The 15,599-nt window shown below is 37.3% G+C and overlaps 1 long non-coding RNA gene across 1 annotated transcript; it reads left to right on the top strand.

The window, feature by feature from the left end:
- Positions 1 to 663: 663 nt before the first annotated feature.
- Positions 664 to 15,394, top strand: LOC141598278 (uncharacterized). Its single transcript, XR_012523390.1, has 3 exons — positions 664 to 935; positions 2,265 to 2,351; positions 14,692 to 15,394. It is a non-coding gene; the product is annotated as an uncharacterized LOC141598278 (long non-coding RNA).
- Positions 15,395 to 15,599: the final 205 nt, after the last annotated feature.

Here is a 15,599-nt window from a genome sequence, read left to right as displayed (position 1 = left end):
TTTTTTTTAGGGAAATTTTCAGCCCATTGTTTATTTGTTTAATACCAACAAATAAATAAATAAAATGCGTTCAATCAATTTCTGTCAATTGTAAGGGTATGGTTCAACAGGAATGCAATAATATTTCACTCAAAAGAGCCCAAAAATACGGGAAACAACCTTGAGCTTGGCTCACAAAAGTATAGATTAACTAAGTTCATATTCTTGTATGTGTATAATGTATGATATTAAGGATTTGTTTGACAGTAGGTTGTAAATTGGATTTTGTTTCGATGGATCAATTGAATTTAGATTTATGTAAAAATTAGAAAATTTCTGTTCATATAACTAGGGCCCCATATTATGATTTTGCACAAGGCCCCCGAATCTCCGAGACGGCCCTGGGTACATCTCACTTGTAACGATCTTATATTCCTTAAAATTCACCTAACTTAAATGATGTTTTCGAAACAATTGTATACACAACTATGTTTTGAATTTAAGTTTACCATAAAATGTGAACATTTCCTAATAAAAAATTATCATGTCACATGGTACGTCAATTATCTATATCTATACTCTTTAAAAAACCCCCCAAATCCCCTTACTGTTCCTGGAACAGTGTGTCTCTCACGTGATCTTATAACCACTCTTTATTTCCCTCACCCTAGCCCTCCCACACCCATTTTTCCCTTTTCACCTCTTAATAAAATCCCTGCAATTTCTTCTTCCTCACCGAAGAAACCAAATCGTCCCCAGCCCACTCTACGCCATTGTTGCCCCATCACGGTCAGAACGCCCGGCCTGTCAATATTAATCAAGGTATGCTAACTGATCTTCCGATTTTTTTCATGCATCATCAATACGCATGCAGAGAGGAAGAGGGATGATAGAGTAGATGTTTTCCTTGACAAAGCTACGGGCCTACGACCAAAATGAAGGGTTTTCACAACTTGGTAATTAACTCTTGCTTTCTATATTTATTTTTGAGCTTCTTGATTGCAATTATTTTGATTTTGGTTTTGCATGCATATATTTGTTTGTGGGTAGGTCGTGTTTAGCTTTTCCTTGTTGTGAATGAGTGATGGCAATAGTAAGAGGGCTTGTTACTATCTAATTAATGGAAGACGGGTGGTTTTTGGGTGAATTTGTTGAAGATGGTTTGGATAAATCAAGCATTAATTCGGTTACAAGAACATCATTAATGGAGGTTCTAATTTGAGTTTAAGTTGGAGGGGAATGGGGAACGAAAGTATGTCGAGTTCGAACCCCTACTCAGTTAACTTATATTACAATTATTGCCGATGATTTGTCAACTAACGAGCTCTCTACAGTTTTATCTCTAAAAAATGTGTGTCAAATGAGTTAGTCTTTGTTCTCTTTAAGTGATAAAATTTGTTGAGGAGAAAAATAACAGAGAATTTGTGATAATATTTGTTTTCAGATGGGTAAGAGTATAGTTAACATGTTAGCCTCGGTCAATTTAGCCATAAAGGTTTGTTCTTCAAACTCTATGTCATTTGAGCTACTAAGTCTAGCTACTCCATGCAGAATTTCTTTCTATTAGAAGCCCTGCACCAAGCGCTGCTAACCAGAATCAAAGTAAGACGTATAATGGATCACCCGCCTGCTAATTGTAAAATATGACACCGGACACGGGTTACTAATTATTTCGAGGCATCATAGTCAATAAATGGTTTACTAATTCAACACACTAAACTGGAAGTTAATCCATTGATCCAAAGTAGATTTTTATCATATGACAACATCTTAAAAAATCAATGAAAATACATTCAGAAGGTTGAATGTTAATATAATCATAAACAAAAAAACTTGGAATCTTGAAACTTCATTGTCGGTTCTAATGTAACTACTGCCAATGTTAATATAATCATAAACCAATGTCAAGTGGTAATGCAGCACATTAGTTAATAGTAGGCCATATACTCAAATTATTACATACGTTATTTGTATCCGCCTACCCCTAGCTCACAAATTTTATGAGTTGACGAAGCTAGGAGTTGCACAAACCTAGGACCGAATTCTTCACATAACCTACATTACTCAAGTTCAAAGCTATTTTACTCATACGTACCAAAGGTCTAAGTGTTAAGTGTCCGACACACATACTATGAAGTTATGCATATAGCTCCATAGTAAACGCCATTTGTAGCCTGGCATCAAATTATTATACTAACGAAAGGATGCCTATTTTCCAGTGACAGGTCGAGCCACAAGTAAATATGGTTATTTAATTTAAAATTGTGTATTCTTGTCTTTGTTAGACTTGTGCTTAACTAGTTCAGGGAGATCCAGCAGGGGAGATTGATCAACTGTAGGCCGCCAATAACGGATGTTTCAGGAAATTCTTGGTAACCATTTGCTCCTTATTTTACAATTAACTGTCTTTATTATCGCTGGATTTTTTTAGATGCTTATAGTCTGAAATTTGGAACTCTATGTTATATATATGCATTTTTTGGGTGTGTGTTTGGTGGAAAGGCATTCCAGGGCTGCCTATTATAAGTCTCGGCCTTCTCAAAACAAAATTGATTTTGCAATTAGCTGCTTATGGTGGGTGTATTTGTTTCCTTTTGATCAATTAGAAATGTAGAGCATAGGTCAATAATGACCATAGTGGGCGTAAAATTTATAATAACAACTTTCTTTTTTATGGTGTGTAGTCCATTGAATGCGTATATTTTTTGATGATATTGTTCAAATTGTTTGGAAAAATTTATATATGGGTATGAGGGTCATGTTTGTGTGTCTGTGATGTATTTGAACTTTACGCCTTTAACTATACTTAGTAGTTAGTACCAAAGGCAAAACAACTGAACCAAAAAAATAAATTCTCATGTTGTTGTCTATCTTGTTTAGGTAATTAATGGTTGTTTGAAGTGTTACTTTGTCGAACTTTTTTTTTTTTTTTTTTTTTTTTTTTTTTTTTTGGTACATACGAGGGGCGAACCCCCGAGAACTAATTATTTGCGATAATACGGGGAATGGCCACCCCAAAAATATACTCCCGAAGTATAGAACAAAGCTCATTTGTAGGTGCATCCAAGTGAGTCGGGCTAGTGCTCGATGAAACTCCAACATTTGCTAAGAAATCCGCAACTCGATTAGCTTCCCTATACGTGTGCTCCAACTTCACAGTCCACCCTGCATCGTATATTAATTCTTTGCAACTCTTGACGATAAATTTAAGGTTATTACTAACCAGCTGATCTTCTAAAATAAGCTTTATGCAAGGTTTATTATCCATTTGAACGAGAACCCTCGTTAAGCCAAGTTTCTTCGCTTGATTTAAACCGGTGAGAAGAGCTATAAGTTCTGTTTTCATGGATGTGCATATTCCGCATGAGAGGTAAAATGCCGTGATGAAATTGCCTGTCTGATCTCTTAGAATTCCACCACCACCTGCTAACTCGGGGTTTCCTTTAGATGCGCCGTCAGTATTAAGCAATACCCACCCGTAAGGTGGAGGATTCCAACGCACAAAAATTTCCATATTATTGCCTCATTGTTCTGGAATGAATATGTCGTATATATCAAAGGCTTTTTTTGTTGCTTCGAATTATTGATAAAGGAAAGCTCTTGGGTTAATCGGGTTATCGCTACTCCTTCCAAATACGACATTATTCCTCCATTTCCATATCCACCAACACGTAATGGCAAAATAAAGGGGCCAATCATGAATTGATGTGAAAACTTCATTACTCGCATACATAGTGAGCCACTCGAAAACTGGCGAATTGTAGAAGGAGTTGCAGTCAACTTCAATGCCCACTCCGTCCCAAATTTGTTTCGACACTGGACAAGATTGAAGCAAATGCTCGGTTGTTTCTTCCTCGCTACCGGACCTTGGACACAACGGATCGTCTCCCATATTTCGTATAACTCGGTTAACATTTATCATGAGTCTACCATGAGCCGCGAGCCACAGGAACATGCACACTCTTTGCTGCACTGGTAAACGCCATATAATGCGCCATATAGCAGGTTCATTCTCATTGGTGATAGGAGTTTCTCGAAGATAACCTAGAGCAGACTTAAGAGAGAATTTACCCGAGTGCGAGCCCTGCCAATATAGGGAATCAAGTGCTTCTGGATCATTTGTGATTGAAATAGACGCAATCTTTAACAACGAACTTTGAGGTAGAAAGTTCGAGAAAAGGTCCCACTTCCAACCCGATACTTCACACCACATATCTATCGCTTACTGTAGCTCCGAGGATGTCAGCGGGAATAGGAGCAACAATACGGTCACTTAGGCATTCGCCATCAACCCACGCATGATCCCAAAAGAGAGTTTACCTGCCATTTCCTACTACCATAGCTGCTCCTCGTACAATAGTACGTGATTGTGAGACGATACCGGCCCATACATTAGACATGCTACTCTTAGGCTGGAAGATATCGATGTCACACCGACTATTACAATATTTGGCTCTTAGAACCCGCGACCATAGATTATTTGGTTCCGTTAGGACTCCCCATCCAAGCTTTGTGAGAAACGCCGCGTTTGCTTGTCGAGCTGACATAATGCTTAAGCCTCCAATGGACTTTGGCTTTTGCACATTTTCCCATGAAATAAGGTGGGCAGATTTTTTAGCTTCATCACCTCCCCATAGAAATCCTCGTGATTTTCGATCTATGGAGTCGCAAACTGCTCTTAGGATCTTGGCCGATTGCATACTATAATTGGCAATCGTACTTAAGGTTGATTGGACTAGAGTAGTCCTACCCGCTAAAGAGAGCTTTTTAGATGACCATCCTGCAAGTCGCTTATTAACTTTGTCTTCAAGATGAGCAAAAGTTTGTCTGGTAACTCGCCCATTGATCGTTGGCATGCCTAGGTAAGTACCCAAGTCGTCTGTCTCGCTGAACCCTAAAGCCCTACAAACCGAGACCCTATCGTCTCTATTGGTGTTTGACGAGAATAAGACTCTCAATTTTGCCTCACTAACTTTCTCACCTGAGGCATTACAGAAATTATCAAGAACATATTTCATCACTAAGGCCTGTTCCTCCGTAGCTTCCCCAAAGAGAACCATATAGTCTGCAAAAAAGAGATTGGTAATACACGGCCCATTCCGACATATAGTGACCGGTTTCCAATTTCTATTACGAACTTCTTGATCTATCGTCTGTTGCAATTTCTCTAGACACATAACGAAAAGATAAGATGACAAGGGATCACCTTGCCGAACCCCGTGAGAAGGATTGAATTGTTTAGTAGCTTCCCCGTTCCAAAGAATCCGCATTCTAGCAGTAGAAACGCACTCCATGACAACATCAATTAGCAGACCCGGAAGTCCCATGTCACGTAATGTGTCGTGGATAAAGCTCCACCTCAATCTGTCATAGGCTTTCTCTAGATCGATCTTTATCGCCAATATCCCTTTTTGACCTTTCTTGTTACGCATAGAATGTATAGCTTCCTGAAATATGATGATATTGTCCGTAATTTGGCGACCCGGTACGAACCCACTTTGTGTCTCGGAAATAATTCGAGGCAGAACTTTCTTAATTCTATTAGCCAGTGTCTTGCTTATGATTTTATATGCGACATTACACAAGCTAATAGGTCGAAATTGAGTTATAAATTGGGGAGATTCTACCTTGGGAATGAGGACAAGATGAGTATTATTTAAACCTTCTGGCATTCCTTTCCCTTCAAGAGCTTTGAAAACCATGTCGCAAAGAGAAGATTCTATTAAACTCCAATTCTTTTGATAAAAAAGGGCTTGAAAACCGTCCGGGCCCGGGGCTTTAAGCGCTCCCATATGAGAGATGACACTTTCAATTTCCGCCTTGTAAAAAGGTCGTGTTAACCATTCCCAATCTCGACTATTGAACTCCGGAAAAAGGTCCCAGGGGACAAGATCAGAATCGACTGGTTTGGTTCATCAGTATACAATTCCTTAAAGTAATCGATCACAATCCGCTTAACTGTATCCAGGTCATCCGTCCATTCCCCATTAGCTCTTTTTAACGTTGTAATTTTGTTTCTCCAACGCCTAATGAGAGTACTGACATGGAAGAACGCCGTATTTCGATCTCCATCTTTTATAAATTCCAATCTCTATTTTTGATACCAAAGTAATTCTTCTCGAGCAAAAACATCATCCAATTCACTCCTTAATTTTGTTTCCAATTTAATTAAATTACTTCTCTTGGCTATCGAAAGCTCACGTTGACACCCTTCAATACGTGCCATTAAGCTTCTCTTTTGTTTAAAAATATCTCCAAATACTTCTGAGTTCCATGTTTGAAGGCTTCGTGAATGTTTCTCGAGACGAATTGGGAAATTACCATCAGCAGGCCAATTGTTGTCCACAAATTCTTTAAATTTTTCATGGATCAACCAACAAGCTTGGAAACGGAAGGGTCTATTTGCAGCGTTTAAACGAACAAAACCATTCGGCGAAATGAAAATGGGGCAGTGGTCAGATTGTATTGCAGGGACATGTCGAACCATTGCTTCCTCAAATAATTCACCCCAGTCTGCATTGCAGAGAGCTCTATCTAATCTCGCACTCTGTCGAGTTTCAACCGAATTGCCTCTTGCCCATGTATGAGACGGTCCGGTGAAGGGTAGTTCGATGAATTCACAATTCTGAATCCAATTGTTAAAATTATCGCATCTTCGAGCCATGTTATAATCACCTCCATGCCTTTCGTTTAAGGATCGGGTTTCGTTAAAATCGCCTGCCATCAGCCACGGTCTATTATTTTGCCTTGCAAACGCCTCTAATTCCGCCCATAGTTCACGACGATTATAAGGATCCGGACTAGCATAAACTGCAGAAAAGAACCAAGGAAGCTCCCCGTTTCGAGAAATTTCCACGGTTATGTACTGCTGGTGTTCTACGATAAGATTAAGCGAGACAATATCCTTCTTCCAGTAAAGCCAAATGCCCCTATTGAATCCAATAGAATTGACACGAGAATGCCCATCATTGCCAAGAATCGTGCCTAATTTAATGGCATGATCGTCACCCATATGAGTTTCAACAAGAGCTAGGACCGTTGGCTTGTAAACCCGTACTACTTCTTTAATAGCACTAATCTTACTTTTACTCCCCGTACCTTGAACGTTCCAAACCATATATGTAATATGGGGCAGGTTGGGAGTTAAATTCAGGATTCTTGTACTCATTAAATCGGGTAAAAAATTTAAGGAAGATAGATAGGCTTTACTTACAAGCTGAAAAACGGAGTCAATACTCCATGGTATCGACATCTCCATTGTTAGACTCGAAGGATTGGCTTTCGCTAGTTCGATCTTGAGGTCCATTACTGGATACTCGGCTATCAAAATTCCCAAGAACGGGGCTACCATATCTGGCCAAGTCGCAATCGATATGGTCTGAGTTGGCGGTATCACCATTATTTGGGGGTTTTGTGGGAGGCAACGAGGTTGTGGAAGTGGTCGGTCTAGATATGAGAAGTACGGGTGTGGGTTTAGGAGACGAATCAGACGATCGATCATGATTTTTGGTAACTTGAGCGTTTGGTGTTGCTAAACTAGTCGATGAATTATGGAGGTTTGAATTTTTTGAGATGTTTTGAATATTCGTAATATTTTGTAAAATAGGGGAGGAATTATTTGGTTGGATTATTGAAATTGTTGGAATAACTTTGTCGAACTTGAGAGGATGTAATACTCACTTTAGGTGTGTCGCATTAGTGGGTATCCCATGCTGTGATAATGGGATTATCCAGAATTATAATATACTATTAGTATACAGTTTTTTAAACGACTAGTATTGGTGCCCGGCTTCGCCCAAGCTACCTATACTTACCATTAATTTTTTTTTTCATTAAATAAAATTACTTAAAGTTGCATAACCCTTAAATTTATCATTAATATATTTTTCAATGACATATCCTAATATTACGATGAAATAAATTTTGAGACAAATTCACTACTCCCGCTATTAATATTTTACTCTTATTAATGAAACAATAGTAATAACATTTCACTACTTGCCCGTAATCATTGTTACTTTCACTACTCCCACCGTAATTATTGTTACTGTCACTACTGCCGCATTAATATTGATAATTTCACTACTTCCGCCGTAATTATTGTTACTTTCACTATTGCCTCATTAATATTGATTACTCCCTCCGGCTTGCTATTTTCTTCCCATTTCATTATAATACTCACATATATTAGAGAAATGGGAAAAAAATTAAAAGCCAGAGGGAGTATTTCACTACTTCCGTTGTTGTTTCTACCACTTTCACTAATCTCGCTGATAATATTGTTACTTTTACTATTCAAATGAGTGATTACTATCATATAACTATATCCAATGTAACTACAGTTCTTTTATTTACTGACGAAATTACTTTTACTACTTAGGCATGCAATTTTAAGAGGATTATATATTTAGATAAATATATTACATATATACATTAAATCAAATCGAAAGAATTATGCAATATTATATATTATGGAATCTAAGTTGAATTATTTATATACTTATATTATATTTTTGTATGTTAAATAATTAACATCTCTATACATCTAATAAACTGTAAAGTTTAATAAAATTGCATAGATTTTAAATTTAATATATAATTTTATGATGATAATAATTAATACCATAAGTGTGCATGTTTATACTAATTAATTATTTTATTTTAAGAAAATTGACCATCTTCTAGTCTTCTATAAATCTTTAAGAAAATTATCAAGCATCTTCTTTCTTTTAGTCTCCTTGAAATTGACTATCTTAATTAATTATTTTATTTTAAGGAAATTGACCATCTTAATTAATTATTTTATTTTAAGGAAATTAACCATGTTTTAGTCTCTTACAAATGTTTAGGAAAATTACCAACTTTCTATATAATTTAATTTTAACCCAAACTATATAATATTTGCATTGAGATCCCTTAATCGGGTCCATCACACGATGCTAGTGATTTAAAACTATATAGTATAATTAATTTGTATAACTTTCTTTAATTACATTGAAGTCCCTTGGTTTCTGGAATTAATATATAGTATTGATTAGTATGTCTAGGTTGTGCATGTTCTGTATTGTGTGTGAATTTAAAGGGATTGTTGTTTGGTATTTTTATTTTGAAAGGAAAAGCTTCTTATATTAATTAGAAATACCTTTTTTTTTCTGGTAAAATATAAGTAATATTATAACCAAGTAACCAACTATTACAAGTTATACCATGTTTTCATCTATCAAAGGGAAATACAATCAAATAAACTAATTGAACCATTCCCTATATCTTATCCCATCCCGTCCTTTACAATTCATTTGTAACCTATATAAAACATCATTTTTAATCGATCGTACTATCACTTCAGGCCTAGCTACAGCTTCCTCATGCCTGTATCTATTTCGTGCTTCCCAAATCTTGTATATCAAAAGCCTGGATACAAGCAGTCACCATTTTCTTTCTCATCAGACTTCTCATTCTCAACTTCAACCACCAGTTAACAAACTCATTTGTTGGTACCTGCATTCCCAGCATGTTGTTTAACATAGACAGACACCTGCTGCTAAAAGTACATTGAAAAAACAAATGTTTGTGGTCTTCATTAGCTACTCCACATAGCACCCACCCCATATTAGTGCAGATTTGCATTGATCTACGTCTATCCAAGGTCAACAGCCTTTCATTCGCAGCAATCCACCCTATAAAACAGTGTTTGGGTAGGCTAACATTATTCCATACGAAGTGATACCACTCTTTCTTAGCATATGGAATGCCAAGCCATTGATACCCTTGTTGAATAGTATACTGATTATCAATTTGCATCCACCATCCTTCATGAAAGCCTGCTTTTAATTTATCTTTCACTCCGCAAATCTTTCTCCAAGCCCAACTTGTACCAGATTTAGGAGTGTAAGAAAACCAATCAGCCCCTTTTATGTAAATTGAATGCACCTATTTGACCCATAGATAATCCTGTTTATGAGCAATCCACCACACATACTTACCCAAAGCTGCAATATTCCATCTTCTCAAGTCAATTATGCCCAACCCTTCTTCCTTTTGACTCTTACAACAATTCTGCCATGAAATCAGAGGAGGAGAATTAGCTATTTCTTTTCCTTGCCATAAGAAGTTTCTGCATAAAGCCTCAATTCTAGTCAATATGCCTGCTGGCAAGACAAAAATTCTTGCCCAATAACAGTGTAGTGTACTCAGAACAACCTTGATGAGCACTAGCCTTCCTGCATAAGAGAGTTTTCGAGCTCCCAATCCCCTAATTCTCTCTACCACTTTATCCACTAATTTAGAGCAGTCTACAACAGACAGTCTCTTAGCAGCAATAGGGACACCTAGGTACCTGAAGGGGAGTTTCCCTTCATGGATACCAGCAGTGTTACTGAGATCCTCCACTACTTCCCGTGCTACCCCATTGCTGTAAAAACAAGACTTACTCTTATTCATTCTCAGTCCAGACGCTCTGGAAAAAGTTTCAAAAGCCCTCAAAAGAGTCATAACTGATGCTTTGTCTCCCCTGCAGAAAAGAAGCAAGTCATCAGGAAAACACAAGTGGGAGAGCTTCAATTTTTTGCATAAAGGGTGATACTTGAAACCTTCAAAATCCTGTGCCACCAGAAGAATTCTACTCAAATATTCCATATAAACTGTAAAGAGCAATAGAGACAGTGGGTCCCCTTGCCTTAAACCCCTCTTGGCTTTGAAAAAAACCAAAGGAATTCCCGTTAAGAGCAAGTGAGAAAGACGGAGTGTTTACACACTCCATTATCAACTGTATAAAAGACCTAGGAAACATTCACTACGCCAAATAGGACCTTCAATAACGGTCAGATAATGCAATTACCATTATTAAATAGAAACATGGAACCGTTATTGCAATGACTATTGTTAAATATATACCACGGTTGTACAAACACGCTACCGTTATATAACATCAATAACGGATCTATAATACCGTTATCACAACTCAAGAACCGTTATAAAACTGTTGTTAAATATGTTTATGGCGACAGGTATACTTTTAAGAAACCGTTTTTAAATCTTAATAATGGTTTCAAACCCTTTGTCCTAGTTTACTATTGACAACGGTTTAGTGGTTCCAAAACCGTTGTTAAATATTATATATGATAACGGTTCATTTCGTTATCTTATTTAATTAAATGTCAAAATTTAACAACGGTTTTATTGAGTGCAAAACCGTTGTTATATTTATCTATTGACAATGGTATGTAACCATTATCTATTTTTATTGATGAAACTTTGACAACGGTTCTTCTTAAATAAACCGTTGTAAAAGTTTTGAACTCGGCAACGGTTATTGTTCGTTATCTTATATTTTTGGCTAATTGAATAGGAGGGAAAAGATATCAACGGTTATTTATCTAAATAAAATCGTTGTCAAATAATTCTTTGCAACATGTTATTTTTAACCGTTATCGTTTTTAATTATTTTTTTAAAAAAATGATTTTAGCTTGTTTTAGCAGCTGCTGAAATGCTATTTTTTCAGCAGCGTTTGTAGCAGCTGCTGGAATGCTATTTTTCAACTGCTGCTGAAAATAGCATTTCAGCAGCTGTGCACTGCAAAACTTCAATCCTGCATCAAAATATTACACCCTGTGATAAATTAAACCCTGTTTAAAAATAATACAAACAGGATGATCAAAAGCCAAAACATAACTTCCTCAAAAAAACAAAAGAAGCCAATACATAATGGCTCTATATACACACACACGTACATAAAGCATGTGCAAACTATTGAGACTCCGCTAATGAAACAACATAAATGGCCCACATATTTCTCAACTGGGTGATGTCATCTGGCGAATATTCTGGGGCTTTGTTGGGTATTAGTGGAATCTACAATTCAAAATATACATAATCAAAATAGATATAATACATGGAAGTATATAGAATTGAACTCAATTTACGTCTGAAATAGTTTTTAAATCACACTAACCTGTATCGAAACGGTAGAAAGTTTTCCGTTGATAACCTCCCACATAGAGTGACAAACGTAAAAGGCGCATTGTTTGTCGTCTGGTGCTTTAGGAGACTGTTATATAAATCACACACAAATTAGCCGAGTTAGATAATCAACCTCTAGCATAAACATAAATTAAATGATACGAGTAATTATTAAGAATACACTTACCCTATCTCACCCTTGTTGTTCACCATCTGTATGGAATACCTAACTAGAATTCTGGACTATGCTACTCATAGATGGTTTTTTAGATATCACCCTTTGTGTGGGGCTTTGAAACTGAACCATCTTCTTTTTGCAGATGATTTATTGTTGTTTGCAAAAGAGATGATCAGTCTATAATGCTGCTGCTTAGAGCATTTTCCACCTTCTCCGCCACTTTTGGATTGAAGGTGAATGCTTCTAAGTCCAAGGTTGTTTTTAGGGGTGTGAATGAGAGCCTGAAAGCTGAGATTCTCCTGATATCAATATTCAAGGAAGGGGACCTACCTTTTAGATATCTGGGTATACCAATCCAGGCTGGGAGATTAACAAGGATGGATTGTAATATTTTGGTGGAGAGAATTGTGACCAGAATTAGAGGCATTGGGGCTAAGAAATTGAACTATGCTGGCCGTCTAATTCTTGTCAATTCTGTTTTGAATACTTTACACAACTATTGGGGATCAATATTTCTGATTCCAAAAGCTGTGATAAGGAAAATTGAGGCTATCTGCAGGTGCTATTTTTGGGAAGATGGGACTGAATATCAGAGGGCACCTCTGGTGGCATGGGATAAGATTTGTTGCAACAAAAAAGAAGGAGGTTTGGGTGTCAAGAAGGCTGAGCTTTGGAACATTGCAAGTGTAGGGAAACTGGTTTACTGGTTATACACTAAAGCAGACAGATTGTGAGTACGATGGGTTCATCATATCTACTTAAAAGGTCAGGACTGGCATTCTTATGTTCCTCCTTCTGATTCCAACTGGAACTGGAGAAACATATGCAAGGTTAGGGGTCTGATGTCCACTGGGTATGTGAATAACCATTGGGTTCATGATCCTAAAGGTTATAGTATTAAGTCAGGATATGGTCTGTTGCAGGGCGGACACCCCTCTGTTGGTTGGTGATGCGTGTCTAAAATATGATGTTTTACACCCTCTTTTACACGCACTTTAGAGCTCAATTATGTAGTTTGTGCTACTATTTTCCCTATTTCCGTCTACTTTCGTGTTTTTGTGTAATATTGTAGAAATGTGAAGAATCCAGCGGAAATCGAGCCGAATCCGTCCTTAAGTGCTTGGCATGGGATTTGACATAAAGATTTGACTCGGGAAATGAACTTGGTGCGCGTGGCAAGGCCTGAAAGATATATTTGCGAGAGTTTCAGAAGCGGATTACCAGCAACAGTAGTCTATAGACTGACCTACATGGTCTATAGAGTGTTAGAATGCTAAATAGTTGACTGCAGGAGGAGCAGTCAGTCGATAGACTGTGTCCCATGGTCGATCGACCGCGTGAGCTGACGAACGAGTTTTATTTCCAAATCAGAAGCTTCTGATAATCTCGACCTTTGGTCGATCGACTGATGCCAATGGTCGATCGACCGCTTGTGCAACCTGACGGGAATTAAAAGATTTTTAATCTAAGCCCATTTGTTATTAGGTTTTAAGAAGAGTTTTACGTAATACTTCTGTATAACGTAACTCTTCCTGCTGCTTTACGGGGACATTCATTACTCATCATTCATTCATTAAGGTTTTATTAAGGATTCAGATTTATCATACCTAGTTCATAGTTTTAGCATTCCTAATAAAGTTCATTGCTTCCGGATCTTATTTATCCTTCCTTTATTTTCGGTAATTCTTGTTCTTTAATTTACAGTTTACCTTTATTTGCTTTGTTTAGTCTAGTAATTGCTAGTTAGATCCCGAAACCTTAATTGCTTTATTGCGTTATTATTGCTTTTAATCATGTTTTCCTTTATAGTTTTCATCAAATTCGTTGTTGTTATTATCATTCACATGAGTAGCTAAGTACCCTTTGCTAAGATGTAGGGGAGCTATAGCGTAGATGGCGCATAATAGGTGACCCCGAATTAGGGCATGGTCGATCGATTGGCTTAACTGGTCGATCGACTATGTCGTGTGGTCGGTCGACTGAGGTAGTTGGTCGATCGACCAGACCCGTGTCTGATTAGCATCGTTTGATTCGTTAAGTGCAATATTTAACAATGAGACCGAGAGGATACTTGTTAGATGCTTAGTTTTGACCAACCCGTAGATCGAGAGATAGGGGAGGGTATTAATTAATGAATTAAGACGACTAAATTGCTAAGATCGAAAGATAAGTAATTTAGGCTTTAGGAATCACTTTTCAGGGCGAGAGCTAGTATTAGTGAGACCTAGGGACTAGTAGCATAGGCCGAAAGGAGCTACTAGCTAACTTGGACTGAGAGGACATGTTATACCCATCCTACACGACTGTATTTCGGACTTACCTAGGATCATGTGCCATCACAGCTATAGTGAACCGATCGTCTTAGCTCCTTTTATCATTTGTTTACACCCATTTTTATTACTTGCTTATTTATTTTTGCATTTAGACTTAGTTATAATTCAATCAAAACCCCCCAATCTTAGACTAAAATTAAGACCATTAGAACTCCCTACCTCCCTGCGGTTCGACCCTTACTACCGCTTGCTAGTTGTAGTTTGGAAATTATAAATATTATTTTTGATACTCACATCGACAGGTATCAAATTTTGGCGCCGTTGCCGGGGATTAGCATTGCGGAATTGAGAAAGGTAGTTCCCGCCTGTCACGGGTTGGTCAAAACTAAGCATCTAACAAGTCTCCTAATTGGAACGATTTCAATCTCAGAGCGAAATTGCGTGTCCTAAAGTTGATGTTTTACACCCTATTTCACACGCATTTCAGAGCTCAATTATGTAGTTTATGCTACTATTTTCCCTATTTCCGTCTACTTTCGTGTTTTTGTGTAATATTGCAGAAATGTGAAGAATCCAGCGGAAATCGAGCCGAATCCATCTCTAAGTGCTTGGCATAGGATTTGACATGGAGATTTGACTCGGGAAATGAACTTGGTGTGCGTAGCAAGGCCTGAAAGATATATTTGCGAGATTTTTAGAAGCGGATTACCAGCTAACTTGGTCTATAGACTGACCTACATGGTCTATAGACTGTCAGAATGCTGAACAGTTGACTGCAGGAAGAGCAGTCAGTCGATCGACTGGTACCCGTGGTCGATCGACCACACCACGAGACTGACGCGCAAATTAAAAGACGAGAGTTATAAGCCCACTTGTAATTAGGTTTTAGGAATAAGAATCACGCTATATTCCTATATAACGTGAACCCTATGTTTCAGAACATGCATCGGGTTATTTTAGGGATCGAATTAATTAGGGTTCAATACACAAAAGTTGAATTTTAATTATTCCATTAGTTTAGAATAGTTTTCATCACTAAAGTTTTCTTTTGGCATTGGGTTTTGGTCTTTTCTCTTCAACTCTCCTTTACGGTATTTCTCTGTCCCTTTGTTCAATTTCATTGCTTTAATTCTTCCATAGTTTAGAATTGCTAGTTTAGATTTCCCAAAGCCAAATTCTCGTTTCATGTTAGTTATTTATTTAGTTAATT

Source organism: Silene latifolia, chromosome 9 (assembly GCF_048544455.1).
Source record: "Silene latifolia isolate original U9 population chromosome 9, ASM4854445v1, whole genome shotgun sequence".
Taxonomy (NCBI): domain Eukaryota; kingdom Viridiplantae; phylum Streptophyta; class Magnoliopsida; order Caryophyllales; family Caryophyllaceae; genus Silene; species Silene latifolia.
This window is presented reverse-complemented; position numbering and strand designations above follow the sequence as displayed.